Raw genomic sequence first — 21,794 nt, 5'->3', positions numbered from 1 at the left:
GGTTGACTCATATCTCCTTTCTGTGGCATGTCCTTTGATATCTTATCGTATTTTCTTTTGAGAACTTTAGTATTTGAAAACACTTTGTTAAGTATTCATATTTTAATAACCTCAAATTATTACGATCAAGTTTTAACTTATAGCAATAGCAATATATTTCTCTGTCTGTTTTGTTGGATATATAGAGAATGAGAAATAAGCTATAGACTTGAAATTGTGCATGCAACTTCGACCAAGCCTGATAAGTGTCATTTTGTGTCGTTCTGGCGTAGGCTACGCGATTATAATGCTGATCTGATCTATAGTACATGGAAATTATCGAATTAATTTCTAACTAATAGTAATGTAACCTACAAAATTATATTTATTTGATTAAGGCAGTTGGAAAATGCAATGAACCAAATATACCAGTAATGTTACGAAACAATTTTATTGGTTTACATTTTAATACGAAAGATGTAATTAAAAAACTCAACATAATTGTTGATTTTGTGTTTGGAGACCCTGAAGATAAATTCTTTAACTACTATGCTAAGTAGGGCTCTTTTTAATCCTCCTGGATGTTTAATCCACCCTCGAATGTTTTATAGCTACGCCACTGAATGTAACGAAGTTACTTTGTTTACATTAGACTTCCTTACGGTCTTTTTTTGGTATTTCGATACTCCGTTGTATTGGTTTATTTGTATGTAGACAAGAGTAATTGCCTGCCATTAATTACGTTGTAAAATCACGGTTCAATGAAATTAAATTTAATTGCGCTGCATCCTGCAGCATCCAGCTTTGAAAATGTAATATATATATTACATTTTATACATATGCATACATATACATATTACACCACCAGGCTTCTATTAAATTCAGAGGAGTACAGAGCGAGAACGCGCGGACTGCTTATTCCACTATTCTAATACGCGGGCTATCTCTAGTTGGCAGGAGGGGCCCCTCCATCCCCACTTTTTCTCTCCGCCTGTCACGATCACCCCATTGAAGACAAAACGGGAGGAGCTCGTCACACACTACCGGACCAGACCTTCAGACCAGATCGTCTGGTCTGGTGTCAGGCACTTGTCGTATCGTGTGTGGGGCTGTCTGCGGACCGATTTTCTCGGACCAGACTGTCTGCGTGTCTGATGGTTGAACCCTCCGACCACCGACGGTCTGAGGTTCCCCCACCACTATTTTTTGTCCGGTCTGTGAGTGTGTAGCGCTGTCTGTCGGACGGCCGACCGTCGCGACAGTCTTCATCCATCTGTTGCAGTGAGTGTTGCTGTTCTAGCGCAACATCGTGATGTCTTCACAGCAATCCCAACCGAACAATGAAGCTGAAAAAGAGGTTTTAGTGGAGCTTATTGAGTCACTAAAAGAGAACCGATGTTTGTGGGACACTAAGTGCGATGCCTATGCGAATAGGGATCTACGGAGGGCAGCACATGGTTCGCTGTTGGAGATATACAAAAAATTCCAACCCGGATGCAACAATTGACCTGCTCAAGAAGAAGATAGAAAATCTCAAGTGCAGTTTCAGACTGGAATTGAGGAAGGTAAGCTTTACAACATTGATGTTTGTATAAATTATCCAATAATTTATTAACTTCTTGATTTTATATAATTTTTATTTATTTATTTAATACTAGCTGAGTACCCGTCCTTCGTACGGGGATCTTATTGTTAGTAATGAGATGAGTACAGACATAATAGAAGCATGTTCTAAGTTACTATAATGTAGATAGTCAGTAAAAATATACTCGAAAACAGTCCTAACGGTATTTTATTCGAGTATTTCTCAGTATTTATAAACTTCTTTTCATTTCTGGAACTAAAACTAATAAGTCTAAAACTAACCTCGTGGCTGTTATCGTCTGGAAAAGAAAAATTAATTTTAAAATACCTGCCATTTTGAAACGGTTTGGCCGATCTTTCTCATATACGAAATTCGCCACAGTTTTATTATTTCCAAGTAGTATTTTAAAATCAGTTTATTATGTACAATACCTGATGGGGATTGCAAATAAATTATTTTGCACACGATTAGTATTTTAATAAGGATATAATGATTACAAAGGGGAACATACATTTCCCCTAATAGTAAGCTAATAATAACAAAATAATTGAAATTAAACATTCATTGCAGGTAAGAGCCAGTGAAACAACTGGAGCTGGCAGCAGCCAGATATATACACCACGTCTCTGGTTCTATGAACTCATGTCATTCTTGGAAGAGAAGGAGATGATCAGAGAAGGATTGGATACTCTGGAAGAAGACGAGTCACAAATGGATGCTGTGGTAAGCAATTAGCAAAATCACGTTATTGCGCTCTTAATATATCCTCTTGAAACGTAAGGGCTCCTTTGTCGTTGTAGTAGTCAAGAAAACATTTTCGAATGTTCTTTCCTTGTTTAGAAACAGTTCTTACACTCGATTGCTGCATTGGTGCCAAGGACCGCACCTCACGCCAATCCCCAGGTCGTAACTGCATTGTATTAACATCTTCAGTGTCAACAGATGAAGGGGTTATGTACATTGCATTTCTCTGAGACAAGTAGTTGTGTAAGGCGCAACATGCAAGAACAACTACTTCTACATTTTCCACATTGATTGCAATGGCTTGTAGGAAAACGCGAAACCGTGATGCTACTATGCCAAACGCGTTTTCAACAACCCTTCTTGCTCGTGATAGTCTGTAGTTGAAAATTCTTTGCCCATGAGTAATATTTTTTAACGGGTAAGGCTTCATTATGTAAGGGCTAAGACTAAACCCAGATTCTCCAAGGAAAACATATGGGACGCACTTATTCGTACCTAGTAAAGCTGTTGGTGCTGGTAATCTCAATTCATCATTTATAAGTCTCTGGTAAAAACTCGAGTTTTGGAGAACTGTAGAATCACACACACTCCCATTGGCCCCAACATTTACGTACATAAACTGATAGTTTACATCAACGATAGCAAATAACACTATGCTAAAAAACTTTTTATAACTGTAGTACTGCGATCCGCTTCCTGTTGGTTTTTGTATAGCTATGTGTTTTCCGTCCATTGCTCCAACAGCGTTATTGAAGTTCCAATTGGTCTCAAATTGATGTGCAACAGTTCTCCATTCATCCTCAGTTTTTGGAATCTGAAAATAAAGCATACTAAATTGGTATCGTTAATTTCAGGAAACAGTTGGTGACCCAGGAAGTGGTGCAGCAGTGGTGCAAGAACAGAGCAACCAACGGCAGAACGTAGGTCCTTCTACTATTGTAAATCCGGCTGGGACTAGGGCTCCGATTCCACGAAAAAGGAAAATAAGTGCATTGGACAAAAAAAAGGAAGCCATGTTTGACTCTGTGCAAAATTTACTGTCTGCAACCGAGGCCGAGTGATAGGTAAATAGGTGATAGGTAAATCGCTTGGCTTACAACTCAGCCAACTCAATAACGATCAGAAAACCATTGCCCAAAAATTGATTTCAGATATAATTTTTTATGGAAAGCGTGAGAAGCTGACTGACATGTCATGTATTAATCTAGCCCCAAATTCTTCGCCTCATTTCTTTCAAACACCACACCCATCTTTTCAAAGCATGCACGATAACCACAGATTCAAACGTTCAACACCTCCTTTCCCTTCTCAAAAATCGCATACCCTTGTTGCAAGCCCATCTCCACCCTTCATTCCACCCTCACCATCTTCAATAACTACAAATGAGTCCAATAGTAGTGCACAAGATGACTACAACATAACAGAGTTAAATTCAATCCAAAATCCTCGTGGTTACTACAATCCCGATCACGAATATTATTAATATTTTTGTAAAAGTTAATTTTTCTGTTAATTTCCCCACTATAGTCGTACATTTGGGTTCCATTCAACTAAGTATGATTTTTTTGTAATTTTTTTAATGTCCTGTTTGGACTTTTTAAAATGACTTAAACGACTGTTTCAATGTGTATGGACAGTATATGAGATTCATATGAGTTGTTTAAAACTACCAATAAACTAATTGTTATTGAATATTGTGTGGTTTATTTACCTTTATGCACTTCTTCAGACAGTGGTAAATTGCAGCACAGGTTTCAGGTATGATTGATGACAGGAGCTGAGGCGAAATAGCAGCACTGAATTTTAAGTCTTCGTAACTCCTCCCAGTTGCCAGATATCGGAGAGTTACAATCAGCCTCTCCTCAGCACTCACAGAACTTCTAAATAAAGTGTTCTTTTTCTCAATGAAAGGCTTAACCATATAGAGTAAATCGGTAAAACACTGCTCGTCCATTCGCAAAAAATTTCTAAAATCACTCTCGTCCAGTTCTTTTAACAGATTTAAGTGTGTAAACCTTTTTCGATTATGAAGCCACTGCTTAGCCCATATTTTCCGTTTCTTCCGGCGTTTTTCCTCAGTTATCAACATACAACTAAGAGCTAAACCGGAACCTATTTTCTGGTTCCTAGACAACACTGGTGCCATGACGTACAGGTGTTCTCATCACGGTGTCTCAACTACGAATGTTTGGTCTGGGAGTGTGTAGAGCCGTCCAAGACGGCATGCTTGCAGCCAGACGGTCTGGTCTGAAGGTCTGGTCCGGTAGTGTGTGGGGCTTATTACTGAGTGATGATGACAGCTGGAGATCGTTTGCACTCTCAACGGTAAGTGAGATAGGGTTGAAAAATTAATTAAATTATGCAAAGATTAAACAATAGAATTTAAGAACTAATAGGTAGATGCACTCACTCTGGTTCAATTGATGATATAAATATAGTCTAAATACACCTGAGTACCAATAACAAAGTATAGACAGTAAAATAAATTGCACTAGTAAAATACGTTAGATTCAAACTGCTATCAAAGACCAAAAAAGTATTGAGTATACCGACTACCAATTGGTATCAAATATTCTTTTCTTTATTGATTCAATGCATAATTTTAAAACTTAATGCATTATTTTTTAGCGGAAAAGTATTTTTTTTACATTTTATCCTACCTATAACTGCATAAATAGACACAAGCTCCCATTAATTTATCCTCAATGCATGACATTTTTGTCATTGCATTTTCAAACGTGATAGGGCATAATACTTGCACACAATAGTGCATAAAAAGCATTATATGTTTCCATTCATTCATAATACACACAAATCTTTGTCACATCACGACATACAGCATGAATCATCCTAAAAAGGACACATTACTATCATACAAAAGAACACTTGCCTCTTTCTGAGTGCATGATAGGAAACTACACACATGCAGCTCATACCAAACAACATTTAAAGTTCTGAGCTCTTAATTTTAAATTGTTCAGCTTGTATTTGAATGTATGTTCCTTGTCAAAATATATGTTTAAAATATTTATTTACTGTCCATATATATATGTATATTTGACATATTTTCAAAATTATACACTCCGAATTTGTGTTTTTTTTATATATTTATAGATTTGTGAACACATAATATAAATTTTAATAAATACCGTCTTTGGGGGTATCTGTGTCAAAGTGTTTACAAATTCAACCTTTAGATATATTCAATACTAAAAAAATAAATTGAAATTAATTATAAGCATTTGGATAGTGTAAATAATATTTTGTTAAATTAACACTATTTTTTTAACAGAATGTTTAATTCTTGATCCTTTGAGATCTGTATACTTATTTGATATTTCAACTGAGTGAAATCTCGGTTAAGTACCAGTGTTAATACAAAGAAACCTCTTATAATATTTATATTTTATAAGCTTACATTTAAGATTATCACAGTAATATAATCATTCCGAAACAATATGGTTTCTGTAGAGGAAAATAACTGCAAGTTTTGACACTGATCTTTTGACACTAAGGTACATATTCTTTTAACTTTTTTAAATACCTTCAAGTTGATGCTTTTATATGTATTTTTCAGGAGTCTTTGATCGAGTAAGTCATGAATACCTAATTGAGAACTTCAACATTTAGGCAAAGTGGGTTCTCTCCTTCAATGGTTCCAATATCTCACGAACTGTATTCTCTAAGTAGGAGGGGGTGGCTATTAGGCTCAAGGCTTTCTTAGGCCCAATGTGTTTTCATTCTTTAACAATATTGCAATTTATTCTTTTTGTTTCATGTTCATGTGTGGTTTGTAGTATAGCAACACATTGATAAATATTATTAAATGGCTTTGCTGTTGAAAGAATCAAATTAAATACAGAGACTTCCTCAAAAGATTTTCTTTTTTTAACTGGTATGGACTTGGCTGGTTCCTAAGAGCATGCATGCATGATGCCTGTAGAGAGTTAACTTAATATATATTTTCTTAATACAATAACAATTACGTCCCTCCACACAAATAACATCCTTGAACTTCAGTGTTTCTAAAACTTCAGTTTATCCAGTAAGCTGCTTGTGAGTTGTTAGATGCGTACTCTAATGCATGTCCAGACTACAACAGCAAAATAATCATTTCAAAAAAATCATAATTTATTGATTGCGAAAATTGAGGGTCATAGTATCAGTAGGTCACTGCTGCAGTGAGTAACAAGCTACTGTAAAATATAATGGAGGATGCTCTTGTCCAATTTTTTGTACTCTCTGGAGCTCACCAAGGTCTATTCTTCTTCAACATCATCAATGTGAAAGGGATTTAATTTTTTCTCTTCATAGATGACACAAGTGTTCAGCAAAGTAACCTCCTCAAATGCTCAAATTGAACTCAGCACTCCCTTTATAACATAAACCATTAGTTAAAATGAACACAAAGGAATTTACTGTAAAACTGCTTCTACATATAGGATGATTACTCAACACAGTCCAAACACGTTTCATTAGGGTACTGAAAATTAAACTTGGATATCATCATACAGACATTTCAACTTGTATCTAGTGTAACATTCTGGCATCCAACCACTTTCTTTAAAACTAAGATCTTATGATCTAAGCTTTTGCCACAAGCTTTTAAACGGTTAAATTAAACCTCTAGAATATTTTATTCAGTCACTAAGACTCACTTGTATTCCAAAAAAACGAATAGCTATAAGTTTTAGCAGACAATAAAAACCTTCAAAGTAAATATTCAACCATAGGAATCCAGATTCTTGAACTGACGAGGTGACTTTATCTTCGCTTGACTTCTACAGAAACTTCTGCTTCTTTCAAGAGAGTCGTCTTGGAAATTTTCGAAACAAAGTATTCAGTGTATGGCTCTCCTAGCAAATACACCTTATTGTACAAGTGATGTCTATTGTCTATTGAAATAAAATTAATATAATAGGGATAGAGCACAGTTAAGTAAAATTAATATAAACAAATGATTTAAGTAAAGTAAACAAAATTGGTGACTATTGCCATGGTTTGTTAAAAATAATAGTTGACTAAGGACTGCATTAATAATTAACCTAACTTGTAAAAACCATGTATTATAAAACAATAAATTTCTTGAATTAAATGAGAAAAAACTGGAGGAAAAATGTACTATTTGATTGAGTTTGACAGACGATGAAGGAGCTTGTCACATAAGAGAGGGCAAGGTGGTAAGCATCAAATAACAAAGTGAAGCTGCCTTTATTGTGTATACAGGGTGTCCATCAACCATTCGAACAAACTTTGCCACATTGTTCAGCAGGCCAAAACTAACAAATAATGCAATATAACAGGTGCCCTATTTCACTTTGTTTAGCGTCTGTCTGTCTGTATGTGTTTTTTGGGAAAAAAATTACTACTCAAAAACAGTGAAAAAAATAAAACAAATATCTCATTGCATTTCAAAATGGCGGCTGTTCAACATTTTCAAATTGTATTAGCTTTGAAACGGCTACTTTGACAACAAATTCACCAGGATAACTCTTTTTAGCATATTTTATTACCAATTCAACAATTTTTGTTTCAAAAAGATTGAATAACAAATAACTGAGTTACAGCACCAAACGTAAAAACAGGTTAAATCCATGCATTGCAAGTACATACAACAATGTAGTGGATTTTTACAAATAAACTTTTTAAGGTTCTCTATTAAAATAGTGAACAATATTATAACCTGAAATTTAATATTTATTTTTTAAATTTGTTTTAATATAATATATATATATATATATATATATATATATATATATATATAATTTGTATAATATATATATATATATATATATATATATATATATATAAAATACAAATGTACCTGTCTACCCATAAAAATGTATATTTGAACACAGCAATATAATTCTTATTCTATTTCACCCATCAAAATGAACCCTTTGAGCCAGTATCACTGGACATGTTGGATTCATTTCTCAGCCCAGCATCGTTTAGTCCCTGTTTGTCCTCACAGCTCTCCTGTCTAATACTACTGGACATGGCAGTATCCCTCTCCCACTCGCAATACAAATCATCCATGATTCCTCTACATCTCAGATATAATTAATGTGTTTAGTTAACTTAAGATGCAAGCTCTCAAGGTCTCTGATTTGTTTACTGGTTCCGGGTCCGTACCGACAATCAATTCTTTGTTTGAAGGTTATTTTTGACGATGGAAGGATTGTGAAGGAAACAGGATTTTCCGGACATTTGCCATCGTTTTGTCAATTCTAAAAAATGAACTAAAGAGAAAACCAAAAGTATCAAACGGACCAGATATTTGTAATAAACCAGTGCGGAGTCACAATATGGTTTAAGAAGTTCATCTCGCATGAACCAATAATAACGAAAGGGCCCATTCCTGACCCCCTTCCTTTTTATTTCCGCCATCTTGTTTTGGTCTGCCGTGACGATTACCATTGGCTAGCGCCCTCTGGTCAGTCGTAGGTGGTCAGTAGACAAATGAAGACGTATTTATTTATTTATTTATTTATTTATTTATACACGGCATACCCATTTTATATAAGAAATGTTAAATCCGATACAACAAGAGATAAAATTATCCTATAATACAGTACAACAAGCAACAATACATCCAAAGATAACCAGCAACAAATAAATAACACCAACTATATGAACCAATAAAAAGTAATAATGTATCTTATAATATATAATAACAAACAATAAATACATCTATAACATTTAACAAGCAATAAAAAAAACAAGACAACAAGCAGTAATTATAAAACTTCTCATTACAACACTGATATGTGACCCTCTAAAGGCGCCACCAATCACTCATCACCAACTCCAATCGTTCGCAGTAAGAAGGCGCACAGCCTGGCTACGAAATCGAGCACACCAGGAGGAGAAAAAGTCCACAGATCCACCTATCTCATTGCGAGTTGTAAAAGGCGTGGGAGCGTACTGCGTTGCTGGTATAACGTAGAGTACTGAAGCCTCTCAAACAAATCCTGGGATCTTGTACGACCAGGAGTGTGAAAAGGAAGCTCCTGTAAACAGCTCAGGGCAGCCCACACACCATTGATCAACTTCATGAGGAGAACTGAGTCATGAATCCTTCTACGAATGTCTAAGTCATGAAGGCGGAAGTGAGACTTCAGTAGTGGTACAGGGACTTCAAGGTAGTTGTACCCCATTCGGCAGCCAACAACCCTGATGAATCGGACCTGGACTCTCTCAATATCCGATATATGAGAGTAGATTGATACGGAGCCCACACAGAAGAGTTGTCTCCAGGAGCGGAACGCACTAGTGTCTTATACAATGTTACTAGAGAGTCAGAATGCAGCCCCCCAGAGAAACGAAAGATGAAGCCAAGCGTGGAGTTGGCTCTCCTGCAAATGAACCGCACATGCTCATCGGGATGGAGAGTTGAAGTAGTTATGGACACCAAGGTCCTTCATCTTCCAGACTCTATGGAGAATTTCGCTGCCAAGGTAATAGTCATGAAAAACTGGATTCGTGATCTGGAAAAAGGTCATAACTGAACATTTAGATACGTTCAGGTCCATAGCGTTTTTTAAAGCACCAGTGCTCCACTGCCCTTAATGACGACCTGAGACGGGTCCACATCATGGCCCGAGGATGATTCCAGAAAGAGCTTCACATCATCAGCAAATAAAGATGTTTGGCGGTCAGGGCATCACCAATGTCGTTGATGAAGAGGTTTGAAAAGGAAAGGTCCCAGATGTGACCCTTGAGGAACTCCTGACTCAGCACCAATGGGGTGAGAAATAGCAGTACCACACCTCACACTCAGCGTTCGACCCCGAAGATAGGATTGGAAGAATTGTAGGAGAGAACTGGAGAATCCTAGAGAGTCCAATTTTTAGCCAATAGGTGTTTGTGACTAACCCGGTCGAAGGCTTTTGCGAAATCCAGATAAATGCAGTCCACCTGCCGACCTCTTGCGAATGCTGAGGTTATGTAGTGTTGAAAAATGGTGAGGTTAGTGGTTGTGGATCTCCCGGAGCGAAAAGCCATGCTGCTGCGGCACTACTAGGTGTTTTAGCTCAAAAATTCAAGTCCATCTAACACCAGACTCTCAAATACTTTGGACAATGTGTTTAAAATAACAATCGGTCTGTAGTTCGATGCAAGGGTACTATTGCCAGATTTGAATATGGGAACTATGTATCCTGTCTTTAAGCAATCTGGAAAAATTCCTTTAGAGAAGAATATGTTTGAAATAAATATATAAATGAGGAGAAATCACCACACTGCAATATTTAAGCACCGATGGAGGAATGGAATCAGGACCTGGCCCCTTTGTTTGGATCTAGCTGGCTAAGCTTACGCTCAATGGCCTCAACTGAAAGGCACCAGGTTGTTAAGACTTTGAAACTCTCGAGGATGGTAGACAGGAGGATCTTCGTGAGTTTTACTAAAAATAGTAGCGAAGTAGCTGGCAAAAACACGGCAAATTTCTTCAGGATCTTCCGCTACCGATTCCTCATGACGAATCGTCCTGGGTATGTTCGATGTTTTCCTCTGTTGACTGACATAGCTCCAAAAAACTTTTAGGGGTTGTTCGACACTGAATCATTGATACGATCCAGGAGCTTACGACGACACTGAGAAACAAGAACAGAACATTGGGCTCTAAGTCGCTGGGAATATCGCGTAGTGAGTAGGATCAGAGGTTTCCTTGAAACGTTTGTGAGATAGCTTCTTCTGAATAATCAGTTTTTTTCAAATCAGTGGAAAAACCAATGAGGAAATGAGGTTGTGCCTATTTTCTTGTATGGACAATTCATTAGAATAGCATTCCTGAGTTCATCACAGAAGTGACTGAAAAGCGTTTCCGCATTAGTAGTATCAACCAATGGGTAAGACAAACTGGCTATATAGTTGAATACAGCTGGGAGATCGCAGCGTCTGAGATCTGGAAACAAGTTGCAATTTTCCATTTGAACGGCCACTCTCAGTGCCTATGTTCATAGCCAGAGCTGGATGATCGTCCTCCAAAGGAATCAAGACATCATGAGCTTGGTTCAATAACACTTGAAGAGTCAGAGGAGAAGATCAAATCCAAGATAACGCCCTCTTATTCCTGACAGTATTTAGCTGATGAAAGGTCCAGAATCGAAGCCAAGTCCACCAGAAACCCGGAAGAGCTGCTCAAAGAAGATACTTGATGACTATCCCAAAAACTGTAGCTGGCTGATTGAAGTCCCCAGCAATGATTATTTTTATCGAAAGATTTACCTGATGACAAAATTTCTTCCGTAGCCAAACTAAACTCTCATAGACTGAGGAAGAGGCATCAGGTGGAATATATACAGTGCAAAGTAAGAAAGAGGTGTTAGTATAGCTCTTCATGCAGACAAAGACACATTCGAGAGAGTGTGAATGAGGGAATGCAGTCGCCAAGTTGGAAATCACTGTTAATAGCTATCAAAGAGCCGCCTCCAGATTTTTTGGAACTAGTGTGTATCGCTTCTGTCTTGACGGTGCACATTGTAGTTAGCCAGTTCAAGTTCAGAATCAGAAATGTCCTCGGAGAGATTAGTTTCACATAAGCAAATTATATCATAAATGCAAGTATTCACGGCTTTCTTGAAAGTCTCCATTTTAGTTCTGAGACCATTGACATTCTGATAGTATAATACAATATTGGAAATGCCGTGAGAATCTAATCGTTTTTTGAACTAACCACAGTAATAGTAGGAAACCGTTATTATACTTAATGGTTTTAAATTTGTTTCTCCACTGTCGACTCTCTTCTTTAGTTCATCTCGGAGCTTTCTTCAGATGATTTCGCTCTTCCGAAGTACGATCTCTGGTAACAGCAACTGAAGATAGTTCGGGATAAGCATTCTTCACAGCATCCCTGGAAAAACTAGTACAAAATTTTCGAACTATTTCTGAGTCATTGAAAATTGCTTTTACGGGCCGAACCTTGTTTCTAGCTTGATTTACCAACCCTAATGCATTTTATCTCAACAGAGGAAAGTATCAATTTGGAACAAAATTCAACAAATTTTTAACGTTGGAGATATCATGACGTTTTCTGGTATCAATTGAAGAACTAGAACTTTCGGGAATGTTGAATATCATGGCGTTGATATGCGCGCTTGGCGCGGTCATTAATTTCTGCAATTATATTCTCAGTGGTTGAAGGTGCCGGTTCAGATGCAAAGAATCAACTCTTTTTTCAAGGCTATCAATGCGACTTTCACTACTTTCAATCCTAGCCTCCAAACCATCCAGCTTTACCTTGACACTATCAATTTTTTCTCTCAATATCATCTATCTTGACCGGGAGATCAAGAAGGGACTCTACCTTGTTATTGAGAGCATCAATTTTTTCCTATCATGGTGTTCAATTTATCCCATACATCACCAGGAGAGTGTTTAGCTAGGGCGGAGCAATCCAACCAACCTGGAGCACGGCCACTTCATATTATTGTTGCTACTGTATTTGCTGTATTCAGCTTTAGGCATTCCGATACATTTAATATGGAACCAACGTTGACAGGTAAAGTCGCATTGAATTTGCGTCATCTTCATCCATAACAGCCTTGATACAGACTGGACATCCCACAACTTCAGGACTCTTCTTTGGTGGCATTGTAATAAGCTGAGTCTTTTGTATTCAAAAGCTTTTCACTATGAAACGGCTTCTCCTAATGAAGAACTAGATGATCCGAGCCTATTTCGACTTGCTAGCAGTTACAGATAGTATTGAAACTCCGCTACAATATGATTGATTCAATCCTGAAGTGGCCGCTTATTATACTGCAGCTGATATTTAGTCAGGTTAATCAGATTGTTTACTATACGTACTAGAATAGGATATTTACTATTTTAGAGCTGCAGCCAAACATAATACGAGCAATTCAAACATTACATTTTCAAAACATACTTATAAGACCACTATTATCAGTACTGCTATCGTATATGGAGTAAGTCAAACAATCATGGTTATCAGATTTTTGAGACTAAATCATAAATGCAAAAATAAGTTGATGTTTGTCACGTTGACTGGACAACTCACGGACTATGTACTAAAGTAGCGAGGAGCAACAAGAAACGAGATAATACACTCGTCAAAACAACCATACCAATCCAAGCGAAGCGAATTAAAATATACAGGCTACATGCATAAATAACATGCCAAGCTATTGGGGTTCAGTTGATTGAATTTAAGTGTCTGTGACTTGCTGAGTGATGATGACAGCTGGAGATCGTTAGTACTATCAACGGTGAGTGAATTAGGGTTGAAAAATTAATTGAATTATGCAAAGATTAAACGACAGAAATTTAAGAACTAATAGGTAGATGCACTCACTCTGGTTCAATTGATGATACAAATATAGTCTAAATACACCTGAGCACCAATAACAAAGTATATACAGTCAAATAAATTGCACCAGTAAAATACGTTAGATTCAAACTGCTATCCAAAGACCAATCCGTATTGTGACCTGTATTCCGTAGTTCAGTTATAATGATTAGTGTTTTGTATAGTTTTTTACTAAGTGCATGGTTATAGAGTTAGTAAAGTTGACAAACAACATGGTGGTTGTAATTCCTGACCTAGGCGTGCCACAATACTTTGGTAAGATTTGTTTATTTTAACCTAGTTTGTAATTTTGTATTAGGTTAGTTCTTTACCTGAAGAAGAGATCAGATTGCAGATCTCGAAACGTAGTGTTACTGATTTCTTGTTTCACTGAACGATGGCAAATGTCCGGAAAAATCCTGTTTCCTTCAGATATAAATTTGGACATCCATAATATGTACATCCTTATCTCAAAACATATTTTTTTTTACTTTAAAGAGTTTCCATTTCTTATTTCATTTACTAATTTGCAACGAAGATAACCTGCAGACAGATACTTAAGCTTTTGTAGCCAATCCCGGTAAATTGACTCGTAAGCATCTGCTGAACTAGAAATATCAATAAGAAGCATGCAGGGAATGTTAAAGCAATTAAAATTTAAGCCATTCTGTCCATCTTTACTCCGAGTGCTTCACAAGGATGATTCCGATAGGCGGTTGGAATTCTGTGAGACAACAATTAGTTTGTGACGTGATGAGGCGTGTTACAAACAAAATGGACGAGCTAATCTGCATAACTGTGTGTACTGGTTGGATGTAAATACTCATAACGTAATCCAAGAAGAACTCAATGTGCCTGGTGTGTATGGGGAGGTATTTCGAGTACTGCACTGATTGGTCCTTATTTTCTTCAAGGAAATGTTAACTAAGAAAGTTACAGTTGCTGCAAGAAGTAGTTTCCGAGCTCAGAAACAATCTTGTTTTCAATATTCCTTCGCTCATCTGACAACAAGATGGTGCCCAACCACATTTTGGTATCCTAGTTCGAAATTTTTTTAATAACACATTTAATGAATGGATTGGTCGCTGTGGTACAATCGATTGGCCTGCGCACTCACCAGGCCTGACACGCCATGTGATTTTTCACTGCAGGGTATTATAAAGGAGACTGTATGTGCTTCAAAACTGCAAAATCTTGACGAACTCAGAAACCTAATTAGAAATGCATTTGAACTTGTTAATAACAATAAACCTTTATTGCTTAAAATTTGTGATTCTGTTTTCAGTTGTATGAAGTGCATAAAAAATCAAGGTGGACATTTCAAACAACTGCTATAACATTGTATGGTAATATGTAAGCAATTTCATATAATGAATTTGTTTTCTTGCTTAGTGTTTTATTCAATTATATATTACTATAACGCCTTTAAATACTTTACTATAACTATTATAACTTCGATTACTACGATTACTATAACGTCTGTGACTGATGTTGAGTGCGTCTTCGTGAAGGTTCTTACTAAGGCATTGCCTCTCATTCTGTGTGCAGCCTATATTCCCCCTAACGTGCCTATTTCCAAATATGAACGCTTTTGTGATGCCGTAATAGATGTAGCCTCATCCAATCCTGCAATCGATAACTTTGTTATTCTTGGTGACTTCAATCAACCTGACACAAACTGGAAAGATACGTCTTCCTGTTCGCTCAGCAGCGCCTCTCAAAGTCTTGTCGGCTTGGCAGAACTACTTCAGCTTTATCAGCACAACAGGATTGTAAATCACCGAGGTGTTATTCTCGACCTAATTTTTACTCCTTTTACTGACACGATAGTAAGCCCAGCTGATGATGTGATAATCCCCGAGGAATTAAATCACCCACCACTAAATTTTTTCAATCAACCTCAATTGTGCGAAGACCAATTCGAACCCTGGCTCAAGTCACAACTTCAGACGATGCAACTTGGATGCCGTCTTTGCCTGGATCCAGGGATTGTCTTACCCAACGGTTGATTCCACTAAAGCTGAAGAACACTTCACTATATTCTGTAGGAACCTTACCGATGTTATCAAGCTTAACTCTCCCATTAGGAACTCCAAAAGATCAACCTTTCCCAAGTGGTTTACTGCTGAGCTCAGGCGCCTGGTGATCGAGAAGAAAACTGTCCATAGGCGTTTCAAAGAGACTGGTGATCTCTCCTTATACGATTCTTTTAAAAAACTTAGAAATCGGTGCAGGCAGTTAGCCGGTGAGTGCTATCGTGACTATACAAACTATGTGGAGTCCGCCATTCCTAATAACATTACGGTTTTTTGGGCACACATCAACAATCTGAAGAAAGCAAACATCACATCGAACCTGGTGTATAATGATGTTGAAGTGGATGAACCTAGCGGCCAATGCGAGCTATTTGCTGATTACTTTTCGTCAGTCTATACCAACATGTCACTCCCATCATCTGACTTTGACTTTAGAACTTCTGTCAACCTACATAGCCTCGTTTTAACTGCTCAACAAGTGGAATCAAAACTTAAAGCCCTTGATCCCTATAAGGGAATGGGTCCGGACTCTCTACCTCCTGCGGTGATCAAGTACTGCAGTCCAGTTTTGGCCCCACATCTCTCAATTTTTTTTCAACACACTGCTCGCCAGTGGCACCTTCCCTGCAAATCTGAAGATTAGTTTTATCACCCCTATTTTCAAATCTGGTAAGCGATCCAATGTAACCAATTATAGGCCGATAGCCATCCAGTCGGTGCTTGCAAAGGTTTTTGAGCCTTGTGGTGGATAAACTTGTATTTGATCTCAAGCATGTAATTGCTGAGGAACAACATGGCTTTAGGAGTGGTCGATCGACCTCTACCAATCTCCTGGTGCTACATAACTATGTCACATCTGCATTTTCCAGGCGGAGGCAGGTCGATTGCATACTGCTCGACTTCTCAAAGGCGTTTGATGGAGTCAACCACAATCTTCTCATTTCTAAACTGAGAGGCTATGGTATAACGGGATCTCTACTGGAGTGGCTGTCAAGTTACCTGACTAATCGGGGAATGATTGTGAAGTTTGCCGGCTCTTACTCTGAAATGTTTCCAGCCCCGTCTGGTGTTCCGCAAGGCTCGCATTTGGCTCCTCTCCTTTTCAGTCTTTTTATTAATGATATTTGCGAAGTTATCTCTACGGGTTGTCTCATGTTCGCTGATGACACCAAGATATTTGTCGAAGTGAACTCTCCTGAGGACTGTCAGCGACTACAGGATACTTTAGATCATATCGTAGCCTGGTGTCAGCGGAATGGGATGGACCTGAATGCTGATAAAAGTGCTGTACTCACGTACTCCCGGCTGGACTCACCCACTGTATTCAACTACACTCTCTTCGGCTCCTCACTAAATAAAGTCTGCAGTTTTAAGGACCTTGGGGTCGTTATGTCTCATTATCTCAGTCCGTGGAATGATATCTCACGCATATGCAGCAAGGCCAATTCACTAATGGGATTCCTATGCAGAACATCGAAAGACTTTCAATCCCCAACTACATTGACAACACTGTTCAAAACCTTAGTGCGTCCGATCCTAGAATTTTCATATGTTGTTTGGTGTCCCTACCTGACAGGGCACATTGATACTCTTGAGTGGGTGCAGATCAGATTCTTGAGGCTCATCGGACTGCGTCTTGGCTATCAGTTCCTGGAGACGCCTGTTGACTGTTTGAGGATCTCCCTTGGCCTTCCACATTTGGCGACTAGAAGAAGGATGGCGGACATCTTGATTCTTCATAAGATGGTTAACGGTGCTCTAGACTGCCCTCGTCTTCTCTCTCTTCTCGAGTTTCGAATTCCGACATCCACTCGTTCCGGGGACATCTTTTTCAATAGGGCACTTCCTTCTATTTACAGCTACCACAGCTGTATTCCCAGACTTATGAGAGAAGGTAATGAGGTTTTCAGGTGGTGTGGAATGTTTTGGATCCTCTTATCAGTCATTTCGATCGTGCTTGGGGAAGGTACTATGACGGGCAACTGTGTTAGTAATTTGTTGTTGTTTAGCTGTTTACTGTTATTATTATTGTGTTCATATTATATACGTGTTATTATTGTTGTCCAGATTCCTATATATATATATCATAACACTATTGACTCTAAAGTAACCCACCATTATTATTTTTATTATATAATTTTTGTTGTTTAGCTGTTTCTGTTGTTATTATTATTGTGTTCAGATTTATACGTGTTATTACTGTTGTTCAGATTATATAAATATCATCTCACTATAGACCATAATGTAACTCGCCATTATTATTATATAACTTTTGTTGTTAGCTGTTTCCGTTGTTATTATTATTGTGTTCAGATTCTATACGTGTATTATTGTTATATAATTTTTGTTATTTAGCTGCTACTTTTATTATTATCTCGCCCAGACTCTTTACGTATTATTATTGTTGTTAACTTGCAATAATTATTGTTGTTCGGATTCCATGGATAAACCTTATTATCCATGTTACACTACTGTTAGCAGATTCCATGTTACACTCATTATAAACCTTATTTTAACTCACCATAATCCTTTATGTTATTATTGTTATTTTTTTCTGATTGTGTTTTGATTTTGTTGTTTTGATTAATATTAAGTAAAATGCTTGGTTATGGATAGCTGCCACCTTTGTTATAAGTTATGTTGTACAAAATGGTTTACCGTTGAAATAAATAAATATCTCTTCTGGGGAAACTGACATATGCGCCACCCTGTATGTATAAAATACAAATAAATCTATTTTTCACTTTTTATAGCAATTATAACTACTATAGCAAATGACTTCCATTTATATAGAGCATAGCATTTATAATACCGTATATACTAAAAATGTCTTAACTAAATAAGGAAGCAAAGATCAAAGCTATATAAAATATTTGACTGCAAATTATATATAACGTTGTTAACAGTAAACATTAGAGAGTAACAATAGAGAGCCTGGTAGTTATTATTGCCTTCCAAACTTTCATAATATAATATTTATCCTTCAAAGGCATTTCTTATTCCTCAAAATGTAGTTCTGGTCAGCCATAATGAAAATGAAATCAATTAATAAAAAGAATAAACAGAACGATACTCCGGCAGAGATAGCTTGAGTGTTCACTGGGACTGATACCACGCTATTTTCTCAGTTCAGTAGACTACCACTGCACTAAGGCTTATAAATGAGAAAAAAATGATATCACAATCACATTGTCAGGAAGTCCTGGAACTCATCAAAGCTTGATTCTAGTAGTTTCACATGTCACCACCAGGCTCCAGCACTGTCCAGATACTATGGAGAAATGTAATAAAGAATTCAATTCACAGTAAAAATGTTTACAACTGTTCGTATTTGTCCTAAAGTAGCAAACTGTGCAGTATGCAGGAGATTTGATGAGTCATTTCTTGTCGACAACAAAGCACAAGGAATATCACATTAAAATTTATGCTTGTTCTTGATTACAACGACGAAATCTGTTTCTTGTCATTCATAATTTATATGTTAGGGGTTGTTGTTTGTTGTTGTTATTATTGTTACTTTTTTGCAATGTTATGCAATGTATATTATTATAATATAATGTTGTATTCGTTTGTTACCTACTTAGTATATTTAGTTATATTATTAACTAGCTGTTTCCCACGGCTTCGCACGCTTTTCGTAAGCTTTACCTGTACAGTATCTGAGCCCTTCTGGTTCAAGTGAATTACATTTCCAACGCCGATGTAGAGTTTACCTTGTTGTTACGATCAAGAAAATCTGTCAATAGTGTATGTTTAGATCCATTGTACACTTACATATACTTTATTATAAAATGGGCTTTAAGTTCAACGAGAAATTTATTTTAAAGACAAATATACATCATAATTTAGTGCCTTCAAATAGCGTTTGGCTATTTAATATACGTAACTGACTCGTAATTGCTGTTTATAATGTGCAGGTGCTTTTAAAACTTTATCTTTTTCAGCACTGCCTGGTAGCGAATAACATCAATGGGCATAGTATATAAACCTTCTCTGTGGAAAAATACATATACATATGAACCGCTAACTGCAGAAAGGCATCAAGTCCAAATTAACGGGTTTTCCGTTTTTCCTTCAAAGTTGTTGTTAGGTTTAAGACTCGTCGTTTACAGCAGAAAGGAAACATGTCCGCGCATTGCTATTGCAATGGCGACGTCTCGAATAACCTATTTACTGCAGAAAGGGAACTAGTCCTGGACTTGTTCCCCTTCTGCAGTAACCAGCTGGCTGTCAGCGCTCGCGTGGCAGACGCGATAACTAACGTTCAGTCAGCTGAGTCGCGTCAAACAACGATCATAGTGCTTTGTTTATTCATAACATTATTTAGTGCGGTCTCACTGATTACTTAATGCCTCATCATTGAAATAAAATGAGTAGTTCAGAAGAAGAAGGACAGTCGAATAAAAGAAGGAAGGGTGTAAAGAATGAAGAAAAGTACAGAAGAAATGTGATTAAAAAGTCTAAGGTAGAGGGCAAAGAGCATGTAAACTGGAAAGGCAAAACTGTACCTGCAAAAAATCCAGGCTCCAATGTTTGCAGGTAAATATAGTTTTGTTCAATAGTTTATTTTTGCATACAATGTTTGGTTGATACATCTCTTCACTTCTAGTTTTATTTTAAATTAGCCTAGTGGTCTTGAACGATAACCTAATCATTACATCAAATTGGCCCGACGGTAACATAACCTCAAAATATGGTAGGCCTAGGCCTATTATATTTTTGACACATTCATCATAATACAGTGCGTCCCAAAAAAAACTGAACAACTTTAAAGCCTAATAAAATCCGCAAAGTTAAATTTAGATTATTATAAGCATGACCACATGAAGGTAGAGTTTATAAAGTTTTTTTTAATGTTAGTTGTAAAGATCAGCTGTTTCATTGTTGTTTGCTCAAACTGCTTAACCCCAAAACATAACCTACAATAAAGCAGTCACTATGAATGCACAGGAGAAAGCGCAGTGTGTTGAGTGGTACATTGAAACCAAATCAGATATTGTAGTGCAAAGAAGGTTTAGAACACGCTATGGTCGCCATCCACCATCAAGGAACAGCATTCGAGCCTGGTATGATAAGTTCATGTTAACTGGCAGCATAAAACATTCAAAAAACAATGGTAGGCCTAAACTGCCAAATGAAGCTATTGAGAACGTGCAACAAACATTTCTACGGAGTCCTCAAAAATCTATTCGCACTGCAGCATGTGAGTTAAATTTATCAAAATCCAGTGTTCAAAGAATTTTAAAGAAAAATTTGAAAATGAAACCTTATAAGCTGCAAATTTTGCAGCAAATTACTCCAGATGACAAACTTAAACGTAAACACTTTGCAGTTACTGTGCTTGATCGTTTAACTGCTGATGAGAACTTTCTAAAGAAGGTAGTGTTTTCTGATGAGGCCACGTTCCATGTATGTGGAAAAGTGAATAAACATAACGTGCGTATTTGGGGTACAGAAAGACCATATCAAGTTCGGGAACATGTTCGAGACAGTCCCAAGTTAAATGTGTGGTGTGCTATTTCCTATGACAGACTTATTGGCCCGTTTTTCTTCAATGAAAAAACAATTAATGGTAACATTTATCTAGACATGCTAGAAAACTACGCTTACCCACAGCTAGAAGACCTACAGCCCAACGTTTTTTTTCAACAAGATGGTGCCCCTCCGCACTGGAACTTATTTGTAAGAGAATCACTTGATGACACTTTCCCTCGTCGGTGGATTGGGCGCGGTGGTTCCATAGCCTGGCCCCCACGGTCCCCAGACATAACACCATGTGATTTTTTTGTCTGGGGATTTGTAAAAGACCAGGTTTTCAAGTCTAAAGTGTTAAACATTCAAGAATTGAGACTAAGGATTATCACGGCCTTTTCCAAAATTAATGAGGAAATGCGTCATCGAGTGTGGGCAGAGTTAGATAGCCGAATCGACTATCTTTTTGCCAACAATGGAAACCATGTTGAGGTTCACAAATAAAGGTTGTACCCAAAATAACTTAAGATTATGCGTGTTACTTTAAATCAAAAAATTCTTTTATATGTGTGTTATTAAAATAATTACAATCTAATAAAGTTGTTCAGTTTTTTTTGGGACACGGTGTATTATACTCTTGTTATTAAGCCTGTTATTGTTTCAGCTG

Source organism: Homalodisca vitripennis, chromosome 1, assembly GCF_021130785.1.
Source record: "Homalodisca vitripennis isolate AUS2020 chromosome 1, UT_GWSS_2.1, whole genome shotgun sequence".
NCBI lineage: Eukaryota > Metazoa > Arthropoda > Insecta > Hemiptera > Cicadellidae > Homalodisca > Homalodisca vitripennis.
The sequence above is the reverse complement of the archived record's forward strand: the minus strand, read 5'-3'. Positions refer to the sequence as shown.